Genomic DNA, 19,724 nt, shown 5'->3' with positions numbered 1-19,724 from the left:
GTGCTATGTTCTAGATCCAGATGTGGAAATATCTGAGGTCTGGCAAATTCTCTGTCCTACCCTACTTGAATAGCTCAGAGCTATTTATATACGTTCCAGTTAATACGATTTTTATCAAAAAAAAGGAAGAGGACAGAAAAGATAACACTGGAAGGGCTAAGTAGAAATGGAAGAACCAAGGAGAAAATAATTGCAAGTAAACTACATGACAGATTAAAAAAAAGAAAAAGAAATGCTCGTCGAACAATAAAGGCAAGAGTAGTTCCTCGTAAACACAGCATCACCACGAGTCCCGTTGCGTTGTCTTCCACGATGCTGTTGCCCAAGTCCTAGAGTTTCAGTCGTGGACTGACACCACCATATATCTATATAAATCAAATGGAGGGCTTTCTTTTTCAATTTTTTTAAAAACAGGTAGGCATATTGTTCATTTACATGTTACACAATGGAACCATGATAAGTAGAAACAAGGCACTGTGGATAGTAAGGACATTGAGTTAATAGTATGGAAAACTCTGACAATAAAATGGGCTTATTATCAGAAACATCCTCGCAATCTAGCCAAAAATATCCTAACAAGTCATTTTTAAGAAAGATTTATTTATGAGAGTAAGTGGGCAGGGGAGGGACAGAGGGAGAGGAAGAAAAGAATCTCAAGCTGACTCCCAGTTAAGCCCAGAGTCCAATACTGGACTCAATCCCAGGACCCTGAGATCATGAGTTAAGCAGAAATCAAAAGTCAGAGGCTCAACCTACTGAGCCCCGCAGTGACCCCCCCAAGAAAGTCATTTTAAATTACATATATGTTGTATTGTCATTTTTGTAAAGGGATGGAAAAGGAGATTTAACTTGAGCATTTTTTAATATGTTGTCCACTATGTCAGATAATGGTGGATATACAGTGTGTGACAAAGAGGCTCAGCACTGTGGGCACAAAAACATGGGTTTGCTCATCTCACGTTGTGCATCAGGGGCAATCAGGAGACACAGGTTGGAAAATTCTGCTTAGTGTGAAGATTCTAAAATATGAATATAAAAAGAATTCCAAAGGAATTTAAGATGTGAATTTACACTACTCTAACAGCAAATCTGATCTGACAAAACAGAAACTATATAAAAAGGACCCACACACTCTCTTAACATCCTAAAAGAAACTGCTTAAAGGGTAAGTTGTGTGATTGGAAAAGGTTCTGCAAGGCCCACTCAACTCTGATGGAAAATAAAAACTCCTGAATGAGGAAAAAAACATTCATTGGTGTATCTCTCTCAGAGAAACACACAAACTGGGGTTTCCATAAACCCGGTTAGGTAAAAATACATTAGCAATGACAAATATCCTTGAAGAAAACCTTACAGATCTATTTCTACAATCATGAACGACAGCTCAACACACTCAAATGGACTGAATGTTGAGAGAAAAAAGTTTACGGTGAAAGGTTGACTAACAAGATGCAAACATATATAAAAGCAAGAAATCCTGGAGCATCAAACTACAGTCTCCCTCCCAATTTTAATAGCATCCATCTGCTCGCATTCCTGAAGTGGACCTGTGAACCCGGGCAAAGGCATGTTGCGCTTCAGGGCTCTAGGTCAAGGCCGAGAATGTAAGCTGTGAATTCACTGAAACTAAAGATGAATGAATAGTCAAAGAGACGGTAGTCTCTCTTACTCTGTACTGAAGCTCATAAGAGGTTTCCAATTATCTTACAAAATATGTTTGCTTTCTATCCTTTGTATTCTGTTTGTTTCTGTCCATTATATGGCTAAATCTACTATACATCAAATAAGAGTGGATCATTTCTAATTTAATAGTGACACAAATCCTTTGGAGCTCATACACTATTGACATTGACATAGAATATTGACCTTGAATTTATAAAATATTGACTCACTTTCATTGTTCTCTGCTTTTCTCCCGGGATAAGAGATGATCAGAATGAGTCTTCCATAGGCTGTTGTTTTGTTTTGCCTAGATGTACTCATAAACTATCACACAGACTATTCTAGCAAAATTTTGACCACCACCAAATCAAAAGACTGAGTTGCATGCAAGTAACAAGTGAATATTTTCATTTCAAATACTTCCTGATAAAGGTTTCCAGCAATATTTCTTTAAATTAAAAAAAAAAAAAAAAAAGGTGTGTAGGAGATCCTAAGAATAACCATACCACTGCAGAGACTAGGGTTCTAAAAACGAACAAGACCCAGAGGAGTAACATGTATAGGGATTCTTCAGCACAGAAAGCAGCCCTGAACGGTCACCTGTTTTGGTTCTTTTCTCTCTCATCAGCTCTCTGCTCCAGGACAAATGCTCCATTTCTTCACATGAACAGAAGCAAAGTAATACTGACATTACCTCACCGTGTTATGGTGAGAAACAGATGAGAGGGTGTATGGGAAAGCATTCCCCACATCACCGAAGGTTACAAAGACATAAATTATAAATGAGACCATGATACATACATATGTTATAAACAAAGAGGAAGGCAGACTAATGGGGTTGATTTGAAATTTACTCATTATGACCCAGAGGTACAAAACCCAATTTTGCAAATCAAATGTTTTCCCATCACAGAACTGACCTCATCTTGCCCAGAAGTCTCCATTCCCACTTGGTGACCAAACCAGGAGAACAAAACAAAGACTTTAAGCTGATTCATTTGGTATAACTCAGGTTCCTCAGAAAATAGTCATTGGGGAGTACATTTTTAGTCTGTTGTTTTTTTTTTCTTTTTTCTCATTTGCCCCTTCTCCTGAAATATTGGCCTCTCCTCAAGAAGAATTTAAGTAAGGCTGTGGTGGCAGAGTGGAGTGTCAACTGTGATCACTGCCCTTCCTGGGTGGGCTGCCCCTGAGGGCGGAGCTACTTGCCCTGGTCTTTGGGTTTGGGTATCTCCCATCAGTATGTCTGTTTCTGAAGCCTCTGGGATGCTTCTCTCGATCTGGCTGTGTCCACTGTGGGGACCCTGGGTGGAGGGGGCACATTGCACTATCTGCCACAGACCCCCCTTGCTCTGGGACACCTCTCAATTATGCTCATGCTTACTTATAAGCTCAGGTCTCCAGCTCTACCCCAGATATGAGTCACCCAGATAAGAGGTGAATAGAGTGGCATCTTCCCAATAGGGCACTTTTCTACTCTACGGCCCATGCTGGTGGCAGAGGCAGGGGTTAGAAATCCCCAGGAGGACTTTCCCAGGGTTCCAGAGTTTCCTTTGTTCTCATTTCCTTCCTCAACCTCCCTGTCTTCTTTTTAAGTCCCCTTGCCCAGGCTCCCATCCCCAAAAATCTCACCAAGCATCAAGTTGCACCACTGTAGGGGGCCTTCCCTTCCTGTGTGGCTGAGTTTCACTTTTATAAGCTTCCCTCTCAGGCCTTCAGACTTTCTCCTCAATGTGTTAATGGAAGCTTTAGCATTTCCAGCAAACCCTGGCTTATGTAAGAACTCCTCCGACAAGTGCACAATGACACAACTGTTCCACCGTCTAGGCTGTGTCTGCCCTACTCCTAAAGCAAGAAAGGCCATTGATTCCATGACTGCAGCAGCCATAGGGTGACAAGATTTATAGGGAACCTTTTAAAAGTATCATTAAATATTTCAAAAATTCATCCTTAGTAAATAAGCTAAGTCATTTAAGAATATGAGAGATTTCAAGGGTTTCTTGAATAAAGGCAACTGAAATAACAACCATAAAGAGTAGCTGTACTTAACCCATTTTACAGATGAAGACGTGGAAGCTTGGGGAAGATAATTTTCCCAGTGAGACGCAGCATGTAAGCAGTGATGCCAAAATTACTATAACTCTAGTGTTCTTTTTACTACTGATACAGAAGTTCCTTGACAACAGCAGTAACTCCAGGAGGGAAAGCATGAACGTGAATCCTTGCTACTTACCTAAGAAAAGAAAAAAAACACATGACCTTGAAGACTGCAAAAAAGAGAAGGCAGAGTAAGTTATTAACTTACTTGTTCAGCTAGCATTGGTTGAATAATTCCAGATATAACAAACACTACACTAGGGACTGGAAATCTAAAAATGTAATTGTGATAAAGAACTTATGTAACCAAAACAAAGAAAAAGAAACAAAAAACAAGCAACCTAATTAAAAACTGGGCAGAGAAAATTTTTCCAAAGATGATTTACAGATGGCCAATAAACACAAGATGCTCCACATCCCTCATCATCACAGAAATACAAATTAAACGACAGAGAGATACTGCCTCACACCTGTCAGAATGGTTAAAATCAAAATGATAAGAAATAACAAGTGTTGGTGAGAATGTGGAAAAAAAAGAACCCAGCTGAGAATGTAAATTCTCAGGCCACTGTGGAAAACAGTATAGGTATACATAAAATATTAATAGAATTGCCATATGATCCAGTAATTATGCTACTTGGTATTGACCCAAACGAAAAAAAAAAAAAAAAAAACAACCTCTAATTAAAAAAGATATATGCATTCCTACATTCATTGCAGCATTATTTACAATAGCCAAGATACGGAGACAACGTAGGCATCCATCAATCGATGAGAGGAGAGGGGCGCATGGGTGGCTCAGAGGGTTAAGCCCCTGCCTTCGGCCCAAGTCATGATCTCAGGGTCCCGGGATCAAGCCCTGCATCAGGCTCCGTGCTCACTGGGGAGTCTGCTTCTCCCTCTCCAACTCCCTCTGCTTGTGATCTCTCTCCATCAGATAAATAAATCAATCTTTAAAAAAATAGGTGAAAGGATAAGCAAGTTGTGATATATATGTATATACACATGTGCACATGTGTACACGCACACACACATATACACACAATGGGATATTATGCAGCCATAAAAAAAGAATGGGACCCTGACATTTGCAACAACATGGATGGAGCTAGAGAATATTATGCTTAGTGACTGAGGAGAAAAACAAACACCATATGACTTCGCTTGTGTTTGGAATCTAAATATTGAATCAACAAAAAGAAGAAAAGGACCTACAGAGAACTAATGGCTGCTAGAGGGGAGGAAGTGGAGGGAGTCAAAGTATGGGCAAAAGGGGTGAAAAGGAGTGGCAGATATAGGCTGCCAGTTATAGAATGAATAAGTCACTGGGATAAAAGTTATATCACAGGGAATACAGTCAAGGTATCATAGTAGTGTTGTATGGTGACAGATGGAAGTGAACTCTTCCGGTGAACAACAGCATCTGCACAGAGTTGTGAAATCACAATGCTGTACACCTGAAGCTAATGTAACATGTTTGTCAATTACACACAAATTTTAAAAAAAGACTTTACAGTCTGATTAGTATTACAACCCCCCCAAAAAAATTAAAAAATAAAATAAAATAAAAACTGTCCCTGCTCTTAAACCAGAACACAGTAGTCGAGACATATAAAAGTAATTATAATAAAACTGAACAAATTTAGCAATGTAGGATTTTAAGTATCCTGGTGCTCTTATGTTTTCTAAACCAATTTTTCTCATACATCAAATGGTCGCTGGAATAATTACAATAATTTACAATAATTTTACAGGTAGAAGTTTCATTATACATTGGGATGTAAGAAATTACTTCGTACAAAATACCTGTGTCAATAAGCCTTTGTTTTACTTTTTTTTTTTTTTTTTTTTTTTTAAATTTTAGAGAGTGTGAAAGCCCAAGTGGGGATGCAGAGGGAGAGAGAGAATCCTAAGCAGGTTCCATGCCTCACACAGAGCCTGATGCAGGGCTCCATCTCATGACCCTGAGATCATGACCTGAGCCACCCAGGTGCCCCAATCCTGTTACAATTATCTTTTAAAGATTTTATTTTTATTTCATTTATTTGTCAGAGACAGAAAGCAGAAGCAAGAGAACTGCAGGTAAAACAGGCAGAGGGAGAGGCAGGCTCCCCACTGAGCAAGGAACCCAATGTGGGACTCAATCCCAGGACTCCAGGACCACAACCCGAGCCGAAGGCAGACGCTTAACCACCTGAGCCACCCAGGCTTTCCCTGTCTGAATAAATCTTAATCACAAAAGGAAAGACCAAAATGTAGCATATGTAACAATATGGAAGTCATGGGAACTATCCATGTTCACTTTTTGTCCACTTATCCCTGGTGACTTCGTATGTCAACAGCCTCAGTAGACTATGAACGCTTCCTCTCTGGAGCAACAGCAGCTGTCCAAACACACACACACACACACACGCACGCACGCGCGCACACACACGCGCATGCATACACACACGCACACACACGCACACACAGCATTTAAAAATAAAATTTGGTAAACTTCATTAAAACATCCTCCATATATGTGACATTTTCCGGTAATCTGGGAAGAATTACCGGAAGCCTCCCTCCAGAGGTAGGTCACAATTTTTCAGTTTGAGTGTAGGTGTCCTGTTAGGTGAACGTTTTATGAGACCAATCCAAGGTTTCCTTTGTTAGCTAAAGAGTGATTAGAGCATTCGCATGTAAAATGGGGTAAAGGGGAAAAGTACCATAAATGTGTCGGAATTCCATTTTTTCCAAATTCTGAAACCCAAATAGGTACCCTAAAATATTAGGGTCCTTGCTTACACTGTAATTATAACTGTTAATTTTATTTTTAAAAAGTACAGTTATCCCCCACTACCAAATAGTAGTGAGATGTTTCCGTAAAGGAAATTAAAACCCAGGCCCATTTTTCCTCTTTTGTGTAGGGGGAGCATTTACATATCCCCATGTAATCATATACTACGACGTAATGACAGAACTATGGAATTACATACATGCTCACCACAAGCGAACAAAAATATGACAACATATTCTATGAAAATTGCAAGTTGAAGAATTACCAAAAACATGCAAAGGCAAAAAAAAAAAAAAAGAAAGAAAGAAAGAAATCTGGAAAACAATTTCTGCCATCTTGCTCATTCATGTGTAAACATCCAATATGCTCAGTGCTTTGACATCTCTATTCATTTTCAGGTCTGAATCAGCTACAAACATATGACCTTTGATTGTGTGATTGATTTGTTAAAATTTCTGAAATATGTTACATCGGAAGCGAATTTCACATGAATACAAATATTTTTGTATCCTAAGTGACAACTTCTACAAGGCATTAAGACCCTCAATAAAAGAATGTATTTATTCAACTCAATTGTTCAAACATTTGTAATTTGTATCTAGAACTGTATTTTTTCACCATTAAGCTCATATTTGTAAGTTGGTTTTTTTTTTTTTTTTACAGTTGTGTTACCAAAAATACTTGACAAGAGCATTCTATAAAAATCCTCTGTAGCTCGTGAAAGGCAAAAAGAAGTCTCTTTCTATTTATGTTCCACTGGGATAACCTGACCTCTCTATGTAAACTCTCAGCAAAAAGAAAGACACCCAGTGGATTAAATGGCACAAGTTCCAAGCACAAGTTCCTCCAGGTTTCTGTGCCCTCGAGCAACAAGCTGGCTTTTGCATCTGGCAAACATATGCAGAAAACTAGGCCAAATATGGTTGATAAACTTGGCCAAGTTCTTCCATGTGACCCACTGTGACAGCCAACCTAAGGTTCCCATTGGCGATTCAATTTCCAAAGGAAAATGTCATTTTCTTATCCATATGTGTCAATATTTAAGGTATGGATATAAATAAACCTGTCTCACATGTTTGGAGTAAAAAGTAAAGCAGTCTTAAAAATAACAAATGTACTGTATTTGTATTATTGGAAGGGGTGATATTTAGAATAAGATGCATATAATGGAAACAAGTCTGGCCAAACAGTCTTAGCCCCACAGTCCAGGACTGAGAAGCATAGAAGAATGCTGCCAGTGTTTCCGCCAGGTGCAATGCCTTCTACGTTGACCAGAGGAATTGGCTGCCATGACTAAAGCTCTAACGCCAGCTGAAACTTCATGACTTCAATCACTGTTGAAAGCCCAGGATTTCTAGAGGTTCTACGAGTCATCAAATAACAGGATTAAATACGCTCCAATAGTCATATGCTTTAAAATGTTGACAACAGGGGTGCCTGGGAAGTTCAGTCAGTTGAGCATCTGACTCTTGATTTTGGCTCAGGACATGACCTCAGGGCCCTGAGATGGAACCCCGAGTTGGGCTCCACACTCAGTGGGGAGTCTGCTCAAGGATTCGTTCTCTCTCTTCCGTCCTTTGACCCTCCCCACACTCATACATAAATAAATCTTTTAAGAAAGGAAAAATAAAACAAATGTTGATAATAGGACTTCCATCAATATTACTCTCTTTCAATACACTTGTCATCTTGGAGACATCTTACCATCCTAGGAACAATGATAAGCACATGAATGTTCGCACAGCCCTTGCCCTCAAAGACACCACTGCCCCGAAACTCATGCGACTTGGGAGTTTCAAGCTGCTTCCTTGGGGTCTTGTTTTTCAAACCATTTTGCATTATGTCAAGCAAGATGGAATGATCTGACTTACTGTGTCTGTTACATATTACTACATCAGAGAGACACTGGTTTATTGCACCATTACCAAAAAGCTGTATTCTTTTTTTGGGGTTTTTTTTTTTTTTTAAGATTTATTTATTTATTTATTTATTTGACAGAGAGAGAGAAATCACAAGTAGGCAGAAGTAGGCAGAGAGGCAGGCAGAGAGAGGGGGAGAAGCAGGATCTCTGCTGAGCAGAGAGTCCGATGCGGGGCTCGATTCCAGGACCCTGGGATCATGACTTGAGCCGAAGGCAGAGGCTTAACTCACTGAGCCACCCAGGCGCCCCAAAAAGCTGTATTCTGACAAAGTGCCTACCAACACACAACAACTCAGTAAAGAGGAAACATTTTCCCTGCTACCCCATTAAAAAAAAAAAAAAATTACCAGGAAGATATAGGTGGCATTAATATATAGGTCTCTAAGCATAGATAAGTTATTATCTGACATAGGAAAATATTAAAACTCTACAAATTATCTGTCTTTTAATGTTGCACGTAAGAGTATGTGTACTACACCAGGAACCCCTCAACACACATCCCAGTCCCACCCACTAAGCTTACACCACTCCACTGGCCCTTTCCTCTCTTCGAATGGCACATTTTCCCATGATACTGACATCTTCCGCTTGTCTTATAAGGAAGCTCCAATCACTTTTACCCTTAAAAACCACTCCTATTCCCGTGTCACTACCTATGCACTAATCCTTCTCTTCTATCCAAACATCTGGGGGAAATAAAGTATTTTTACTGGCTCATCTTCTTCATATCATATTCATTTCCAAATCCAGTGGTTTCTAGTTCCAATCTTTGCCAGTCCAACGAAACCACCTCCTGCTAATGTTACAGGTAATTTTCCAAATTGCTAAATACAATGGACATTTTTCATCCCTCACCTGGGCCAGCAGCTTTGTTAAATTTGCTCTCGTTGACTGTACACCATTCTTTCTTTTTTAAGATTTTGATGGGGGGGAGGGGCAGAGAGAGGGAGAATCTCAAGCAGACGCCCCACTACGTGCAGAGTCCAACACCGGGCTCAATCTCATGACCCTGAGATCATGACCTGCAGGTAAGAATGAACCATGAGGACTCTTGACCTATCACTCTTATGCATATTTTATGCATCACTATGGAATGACTATAAATTCCATTGGTGCCTACAGCTCCTAGAAGATTTCTCTTCTCTTGCTACCCCACACTGGGCATTAGACAATTTGTTACCCATGTTAGTGGAATTCTGCCTGCCAGCATCTAGACACATAGGCCTCTGGTAAGCCAGGGCTTGCACTCATCTCTCCTCGGAGGCACTCATCCTTCTTGGCTTTCAGGTCACTTGGCTGCCTTGGGACCCCAGCCCTCTCATGGGTTGAAGAACTGTTATGTATTTATAATTTTTTTTTTTTACCATTTTGTTGTTGTTGGAAGGCTAGGAACACTGTTCTTTTCATATTTCTACATTCCAAATAGAAAAGTAGTGACTTTTCAACCAAGACCCCAAAGCATTTCTAAGGATAAAGAGAGATCTCCACAACCAGCGATGCTACAATAATTGGTTATTTATGGGGGGGGGGGTGGAGGGGAGGAGGTGAACTTCTACCCACACTTCACATCATACATGAAAATGTATCTTAGATTATCACAGATCTAAGCAGCAAAATTAAACGATAAAACTTTTAAAGGAAAACATAAAGAATATCTTTGTGATCTTAGGGAAGGCAAAAATTTCCTAGAAATGCAACAATGATAATTAAAGGAAAAAATAATAATGTGAACCTCATTAAAATGAAAACTTTTGTCCTCTGAAAGACGTCATTGGGAAAATAAGCAGATAAAGCTATCGACTGGGAGAAAATGTTCACAGTACACGGATCTGACATAGAGTTCTAACTGTTACAATTCAATAATATAAAGACCAACAACTCAATTTAAAATATGGGCAAAATACTTGAATAGGCATTTCACAAAGTGATATACGTGAAAAGCCAATAAGCTCAAGAAGAAGTGCTCACCAACATTAGTCATTTTGGAAGTGCAAATCAAAACCATATGAGGCACCATTAGACACCCACTCAAATGGCTGAGATCTGAGAGAGTGACACCAACAAATGTCGATGAGGACATGAAAGGGGGCAAAAAAGCAAAGAACAAAAAAAATGGACTCTTACGAATTGCTACTGGGAGGGGAAAATGGTATAATCTCTTTGGAAAATGGTATGGAAGTTATTTTTAAAGTTCAACACCTACTCTTTGGTATTTACCAGAGAGAAATGTAAACACACACACACACACACACACACACACACACACACACACACATATATAAATATAACAATCTGGTATAAAAAGTATTCCTAACCACTTAATTTGTAATGGCCCACAATGGAAACAATCCAAGTTGGAAAGTGGATTAAAAGAAATTTGTGATACACCCAAAGAAGGGAACACGATAAAAAGGGAGGATCACAATAGAGCAGGAGCATGAATAAACATCAACAATCTTTTCCTTTAAAGATTGTATTTATTCATTTGACAGAGAGAGACACAGCAAGAGAGGAAACACAAGCAATGGGAGGGGGAGAGGGAGAAGCAGGCTTCCCGCCGTACAGCCAGTCCGTACCACCGTACAGCCCAGTCCCAGGACCCAATCACAGGGAGTCAATCCCAGGACCCTGGGATCATGACCTGAACTGAAGGTAGACACTTAATGACTAAGCCACCCAGGTGCCCCAAACATCAACAATCTTAAGAGAAGGAAAGATCCAGCCACAGAAAGTACATAGGGCTTGACTCCACTTCCAGAACTGGCAAAACTGATCTATGATGAAACAATCAGAAGAGTGTTTGCCTTGGGGAGTGGAGATGACAGGTCTGACCCTAAGAGGGCAGGGGTGTTCTTTATGGGGATAAAAAGAGTCTACATATTAACAGGGGCACAGATTATATTCATCAAAACCCATTGGCTACATGCTTAAAACTTGTGAAATTCTCAATCTGTGTATCTGTGAAGTCTATCTCAATAATAAGCCAGCAGTGACAAAATGTGTACACGCACATACACATACACACGTGCACACACGGGCTTTCTCTGGCCCCTCCATGAAGAAGCACACCCCCCTCTCCATCTCCGACACTGGGGTCTGCTTTAGCATTTGTGATCGTTTTCATTCAGATACGGCATTTCTGCGTATGCTAATCTATTCATCATGTCTACTGCCTATGACCATGGAAGCTTCTTGAAGGTAAGAACCTTCCGGAAGTTTGCCATTACTGATCCCGTGTTGACGGCGGGGGCGAAAAGGCAGTAACTGATCCAACCAGAAGCTGAACTTCGTTTTGTCCTCAATTATTTAGATTTCTTCTCCGCTTGCCCGTGAGGATTTTTTGAAATCAGAAGAGATAAAGAGTGGGAAACGCACTTTGAAACCCATCAGGCACTCTACAACGTACAGGATGATATAAATATGAGACCTCAGCTGCTTATCAAAGACATCGAATGTCAGATGGCTTAAGACTTTACGTAGAACAGTGCGTTATGCTTGTAACCTTTCCTCTGAGAATCACCTTCCAAAAGCAAGAACGAGTCCGAGGGAATCAGGCGGCGCAATGGCTAACCGTCTAAACCACAGGGACTGCTCACTTTCCTCAAGTTCATGACTTTGTCTGAACGCCATGACTCACGGGCATTTATTATGAGGCCACTTTTTGGGATTAGGGCATCACAGCACTATCAGTCAGATGGGGACTTTCAACCTAAGCCTCTCCTCCAGCGTTTACAGATTCATAATTAATTAGAGCCTTTCCCACCTCCCCTGAAATCATGTTAGCAAGACCCACGTTAAGGTACATTTATCGCTAGCAGGGGTGTGACACGGTCCTTTAAGCCATCCCAGGCAGTGCTGTGACAATATTTTTTTTCAATTTCAAGATTCCTTTAAAAAATCGATGGGTTGGTTTCAAGGAGGACACAGACAGAGTACCATGGTTCCAAAAAGAAGGTACCTCAATCACCTATCAAACATATAATCTGATGGATAATTACACACCCAGAGACACGCATACACAATCTCACCTGAGGACACAGCACAGAGTTCTTAAAAATGGGCACCGTATTTCAATCTAGCCCAGAGTCCAAGGAGGGACTGGAGCATTCTGAGGGTCTCCTTGAGCACTGGGCACTACTGGCTGAGAGACGGACAATGTTCGATACTCAGGATGGATAATTACCGAAAGATGAGTAGACACATTTTTTTTTTACATAAACTCTCTTCCATTCTTTTTTTTTTTTTGGTCCATTTTCTTTTCTTTTTTTTTTTTAAGATTTTATTTATTTATTTGAGAGAGAGAGAGACAGACAGAGTGAGAGAGCATAAAAAGGGAGGTCAGAGGGAGAAGCAGACTCCCCATGGAGCTGGGAGCCCGATGTGGGACTCGATCCCAGGACTTCAGGATCATGACCTGAGCCAAAGGCAGTCACTCAACCAACTGAGCCACCCAGGCACCCAACTCTCTTCTATTCTTATCAAAGTTGAGATTCAGTTCAGCTGAAGAAAGGGCACAATATGATCTTCGTGAAGCTCTAAGTGCCAAGAAACTAAGGGAAAAAACCCCTCTTCGCTCAGCACACAATTCGACTCATGACAGTCTTTTATTCACGGTCACCGTCAAGGCTTAACCACCATTATGGATTTACTTTGTCTGTTTACTTGAATCTGGTTTATACCTACAATGAAGAGAGTCACTTGTAAAGCAACAGATTCATGCACGAATTAAAAACAGTGCGTTTTTAATAGTCTGGAATAAAAAGAAAAAGAATAAAAAAGACTTTCTCCTCTGCCCTATAAAAACCAGCATTCTCATGAAGCCTCTTTGAAGGCTATGGCGCAAGCATTTATAGTTACTGCATTCGAAATGTTATCATTAGACCAAGTTTTAACCATCCATTACCTTTAGGAATTCTGGAAGATGACAAGTCATCCAACAATTTGGACAAAAACATTTAAGTTTCAAGCCACTGTCTGTCCACGTATCTCTCCTTCTCACTTGCTTCTTCACGTGCTTTTACACAGAAACAAAGACTTTGGGCAAATGGAGTTCGATTTTAAAAATACGAAAAGTCCTGTATTATTATAATATTTTCTAAAGAATGCCATATTGATCTTGAGAATGGACTCTGGGGTCCTGAACATCTAACACACAGTGAGATAGAAAGAAAACGCTTTTATAGACTCATCAGGTGTCCCCCACCCTGTTAAGTCATTAACCATTAACTAGTCACAATGACCCATAACGCTGATCCAGCTCTGCATCGTTTCAGACCCGCGGCTGGGATGCCAAATACAGTTCTGGAACCCACAAACTGTGAGGACAAACTGACAGTCGGTGACAGTTTCTGCCTGGGCCAGGAGCTGAATCAAGAGGCAGGGCAAAACTCCCATCTGCTGTCCATCTGCCACCCTGCCCCTCTCAGAAAAGGTTATATCATGAACCACTGACAGATGGGCATTGCAAAGATCTATTAGGGAAAAAGAGAGGTCTGAGATGATTAGAATAATGACCTTTGATTCGACATAGAAATCCCAGTAGTAATGAAAATCATGCATAATTTCAAGGTCTTTTAATTGTGCTAAACAGATAATGTGTCTTTTGCACATTAAAAAAGGAAAAAATGAGGTTTGCCTTCTACCACTAAGTACAGAGTGCACCAAGTACTATATACCTTAGGGAAAAAAACTTAAGAGTCTATTTTGTATCTCTGTATAGGCACATACATATAAAGTCGTTACCTGAAGTTGTTTTTCCTCAATGACACATCAGTGAAGTTTAGTATAATGTAATTAGGCTAATAAAACAAACATTTCATAGGTTCTTGGTAGGGTGCATTTCCATCAAAAGCCTACTCTATAGAAACAGGAAACTGGGATAAGTCAGCTCATGTTTTAAACAAAAGACTAAAGACAAAGGGAATAATAAATGCCTGAGCTAAAGCTAAGTGTGTGTTATGTTTCCATAGCAAAAACAGCCTCTGCAAGGCAAATAAACCCCCTAGACAAAAGGTAGCTATTCAATTCACACAAGACATAAAGTCTACCTACCATGCGCCAGGCAAAGTGCTAGATTCCAGGAATAGAAAGATGAGTAAGACACAGATGGCCTTGGTCTCCAAGGAGCTTGTAGTCTCATGAGGAGATGGACATGTAATTGTTTATTATATGGTAAAGTCAAATAGCATAGCAGGGAAAAGACACGCTACCGTGTGGTTGGTCTTCGAGGGAGAAAATAATCATATAAGTTGTTCGGAAAAAGAGAATCTCATAGAGGTGGTATGTTTTAATTTTCATATGCCTTTTATAGATACACAATGCTTAATTTTTCTTTACAGTTTGTACAAGAGAATCGAATATGGACAACTCATGTTTCAAAAAAAGGGCAACTAATCTTTCAAAAATGTGAACATATTTTAGCATAACTTGTACATCTGGGGCCATTTTTTTTTCCTTTTATAGCCAAGTATCTTCTAAAAGTTGACATAAAAAAGGAATAGAGAAATTGCCATAATAAACACAATTTATAATGAGCTTGTATCCTATGAAAAATGTGAACTATCTCCACAAAAAGATGTGTATAAGAAAATTCTAAGTGTGTTTATTCATAAAGCCCAAAAATGGAAGAAATCTAGCAAGAGAAAAATGGATAACCAAACTGGGGCATATTGATAAAATTAAATACTCCTCACCAGTGGAAATGCAAGAACTATAGATATGTATAACACGTGAATCTCAAAGCATTATGGGATTCTGCATGATTCTATTTACATACAGTTTAAGAACAGGAAACTAACAAGTGCGGGCAAACGTCACAATGATTAGCTCTGGCTGGGGATGGAGGATACTGAGAGGGAAGGGGAATGAAAAAAGTTCCAGGGAATCAGGGCTGAGAGACAGGATCCAGATCTCAATCTGGGGTTACACACGGAGAACGTGTATTTGTGAAAAGCTAACCTGGTGCTTCCCACGAAGATTTGTGCATGGCACCCAATGCACATGACCTCTCAATTTTTAAAATGTAAAACACTGGGATAATTGGACATCATAAAATAGAGATTAAAGACAAGTAGTTTCTACATTCATGTTGCCATACAACAAAACGTCTAACTGCTGCATCATTTTACAAATAACGATGTAAATGCAGAGAATTGTTGTTTTTATACTAACCATTTCAGGGAGCAAAGAAGAAGAAATGCTTGGGAAGTGCACATTACAAAATTCTTTCACCTGAAATGCAATGTGCTTCTCCTCTGAGCCCTATTCAAATAACTTGATCTAATGCGGGGTCAAAAGGGTATCTTAAGCATGTGGAAAATCCTATGCTTTATCGCATGTTCATACATCCTATGTTTTTAGAAAACAATATAATTTCATTGTTGCATAAAATGGCCTTGCTGCCCTCATTCTTCATTTGCTTAAAAGTCTCACTTAATCACTACCCAAAAAGCAGAAATATTTAATACACAATACACACCAGCCTCAGTTTATTCTGAGAAACAAACAAAAAAAGAATATTGCACTATTTCCAAAATACACGTCATTCAGACATAATAATTTATCCTCTGATTTTTTAATTTTATCATTATATAAACTCGCTTTCGTAAGGAAGTTGGCACTGACCTACTATATGCATTTCACAACAGGAAATGTCACCAGTGTTAATTCTTAAACTCCTTATTCTTAACTGAAACATATTTAAATCACTACAAAATATCAGTCCTAAGGGGCTTGAAAAATATACCTAAAGATTAGTTGTGCAATTGAGTTATATGTAGATTGATTCTGATGTCTCCAAACAAATATAATCTATTTTATCTTTAACAATCCAGTGGAGGGAAAAAAGCATAGTACTGTGCTCCATGCCCTTTAAATAATGACAAATGCAAAGATCAGTTGGAATGCAGAATCTGAAGTATCACAGGAGCTGTTTTCTTAAATTGTGTTTGTGTGTGTTTGTTATGAGCACAATTTGACTATCACTTCTGCTCTTTTCTGCACAATTCACACCAGAAGAGAACTTTGTCACAATGGGTTTGCTAAACTAAAGATGCCATACTTTGACATAAAGTCGATTTTTTTTCTGGGGGTTAAAAAACTCAATATGTGTTCTGATTCCATTGGGGTAGAGTGAGCCCACGATCACCTATTCCTCAGGCAGATTACAATTAAAAACCTCAAACTTTGTATATATATAGTTAGATAGATACAGACATCCATATGCAGACAACACACATACTTTTACGTATCTATCTCAGCCCCCTCAAGACTCTCCCTAGCAGGAAGATGAGTTCAGAGAATCAAAACTTGGGAAAGTGACTTGTACAATGATGACTTTCTCATTTCAATTTTTCTTGGGCAGGATGACCCCAGTTGCAAAGGTATTAGCAATGACAGCTGCACAAGTAGGTAAAATCTCAGATAAACTCTTTCTGGCAAAAAGAATCAGAAGTAAGGGTTTCAGCAGGCCAGAGAGTTTAGAGAGAAACCCACAGGTGAAAGAGTGAGAGAAAGGGGATCCCTTAATTCTGTAAATAAGGATCACTTAAATTCCTGAGCTAAGCACGTACAAGACAGTCCCAGTGAAGGTATCAAAGGCACTGGGAGCTGAACGGAGATCTGAGACTTCTGACCACATGCACAGAGACACAGCAAACCAATACAGCCACGCCTGAGAAAGACGAACTGAGATCTGAATCCCCTCCCAAAGGTGAGGCACCACTTACAGCCCGAAGCTAAATGGCCTAATAGCTGCTAAAATAAACATCAACATCTCCAGATGGTTATGCTAGAAATATTATGATAGACTCTGCACAACACAATCTTCAAACTAACCAGAATACAATCCCAAACTACTCAACATACCAAAAAACAAACAAACAAACAAAAACAAGAAAATATGGTAAATTCCCAAAGGAAAAGACCAAAAAACAAACAACAAAAAGAGGGTCTAGGTGTTGAAGCTATCCAAGACATGTAAGCAGCTAGGATAACTATGTTCTATGAGTAAAGAAAACTCTGTGGAAATAAATGAAAATATATGTTGTTGACAGAGAAAAGCAAATAATTAAAAAAATGAAATTCCTGGAAGCAAAAAATACTTAAAAGGAAAACCTCACTGGGTAAATTCAATAGTGGTATGGAAATAATACAAGGAAGAATTAGGAACTTTAATATAGATCAACTGAAATAATCCAAATCTAAAAATATAGTGGGGGGAAAAAATAAAACTAAAAAAGAAAGCCCCTAGAGACCTGTGGGACATTTCCAAATATGTAACATATGTAACTGGAGTACAAGAAGAGGAAAGAGAAATTAAAAAGAATTCCTTTTTAATAAAAATTGTATATACTTAAGGTGGGCAATATGATGATTTGATATACATATAGGTAATGTAATGATGACTAAAGTGAATACTTTGCTGGCAAATCACCAATATTCAATGTAGTATTACTGCCTGTATTATTATCCTATACATTAGAACTCTATGCTACACATTAGAACTCTATGCTATACATTAGAACTCTACACTTGCAACTTTGTACTGACTGACTAACATCTCCCCAACTCCCTCTAATAACCAATATTCTAATCTCTGTTTCTACCTATTCAATTGTTTTAGATTCCACATGTCACATCATGCCATTTTTGAGAAAACAATTTAAGTAACTGCCTTTAAGTTTACTAAATATAGTCACATACATAAGTTTACACATCTGAGCACAAAGAAAACCACATCCAGACATCGTAGCTAAAATGGTGAAAAGCGAATATAAACAATTTTTGAAAAAAAATCTATATCTATCTGGCCCATTGCACACAGGGGAATGGTATGAAATACTGAAGATTTCTCATCAGAAACACTGCAAGCCTAAGGACAGAACATTCATCTTCATGGGATAAATGGATAAAAACGTCAAACCCAAATTCTGTAGCTAGTGTAAATATCCTACAAACATGACAGTGAAATCAATGCATTTTCAAATAAAAGAAAAATAAGATAATTAGTCACCAGGTGATATGATATATAGTATTTGCTAATGCAAGTTCTTCACAATGAATGGAAGTGATACCAGAAGGAACAAAGAAAGAGTAACAGAAATGATAAATTCTTGGATAATGTAAAAGATTAATTTTCTTTTTTAAGTTCTTTAGAATGCATATGATTAAAAGAAAAACTATTTTATTAGCTGGTAGGATTTTCAGTGTATATAGATATGATACATATGAAAGCTAGAACATAATGGTCAGTGGGGGATAAACTATATTATTATAAATTTTCTACGATTCATGTGAAATTATACAGTATTAAAATAGACTGAAATATTTCATATGTAAAATGTGATTCCTAGAGAAAATACTTTTATAAAAGAAAATACAAAAAGACTTTGCCAAAAACACATACATTAAACTAAACTGGAATAGGAAAAAACACTCAAATAATATAAAAGATCACAGGGAAGAAGGAAGTGAAAATATATAATGTAGAGCATAAATTAGTGTCTGAAGACACTAATTAAATGGCACTGATTGGCAAAAGGAATATAAAAGCTCGAACCACTATACACTGAATGTAAGAGAGACACTTTAAGCATAAAGAAAATAGATTGACAGTAACGAATAGACAAATAGGTACTAAGCAGTTAGTAAGCAAAAAATGGAACTTTAATATCAGAGAACACAAATTTCAGGACAAAAAGTATTTCCAGAGAATAAAAGTAATATTTCAGATGAAAAGCAGGACAAATTATCAGGTAAACAATTATCAGTGTTAATCTTAAAAATATATAAAACAAAACACTGACAGCACGGAGGGAAGAAACAGACAATTCTACACCCTTGGGAAGAGATTTTAATACTCCTCTGGGTAATTCTTAAACTAGATACTACCCCTCACTAAAATACAGAAGATCTCAAAAACAGCACTACTTTGATCTAGTTAACAAAGAACCCTCAGCTACGGAGTTCAGAATACACATTACTTTGACATATGCAAAGTACATTTACTGAGATAGATCATAATCTGGTTCATAACGAGGTCAATATTAAAAATTATCAGTAATACTGATTGTATTCTCTGACCACAACACAGTTAAAGTAGCAAACAATAACACTGAAACACCAAATATCAGTAAATTACACTTCAAAATAATACATGTATAAAAAACAAATCCATAAGATAACTGGAAATGATTTTGAATATACAAAAAATTGTGGATTGAAGCTGAAAAAGTACTTAGAGGGTAACTCATGACTATAAATGCT

This window comes from Lontra canadensis, unplaced genomic scaffold, assembly GCF_010015895.1.
Source record: "Lontra canadensis isolate GAN:19392208 unplaced genomic scaffold, GSC_riverotter_1.0 scaffold21, whole genome shotgun sequence".
Classification (NCBI taxonomy): domain Eukaryota; kingdom Metazoa; phylum Chordata; class Mammalia; order Carnivora; family Mustelidae; genus Lontra; species Lontra canadensis.
The sequence above is the reverse complement of the archived record's forward strand: the minus strand, read 5'-3'. Positions refer to the sequence as shown.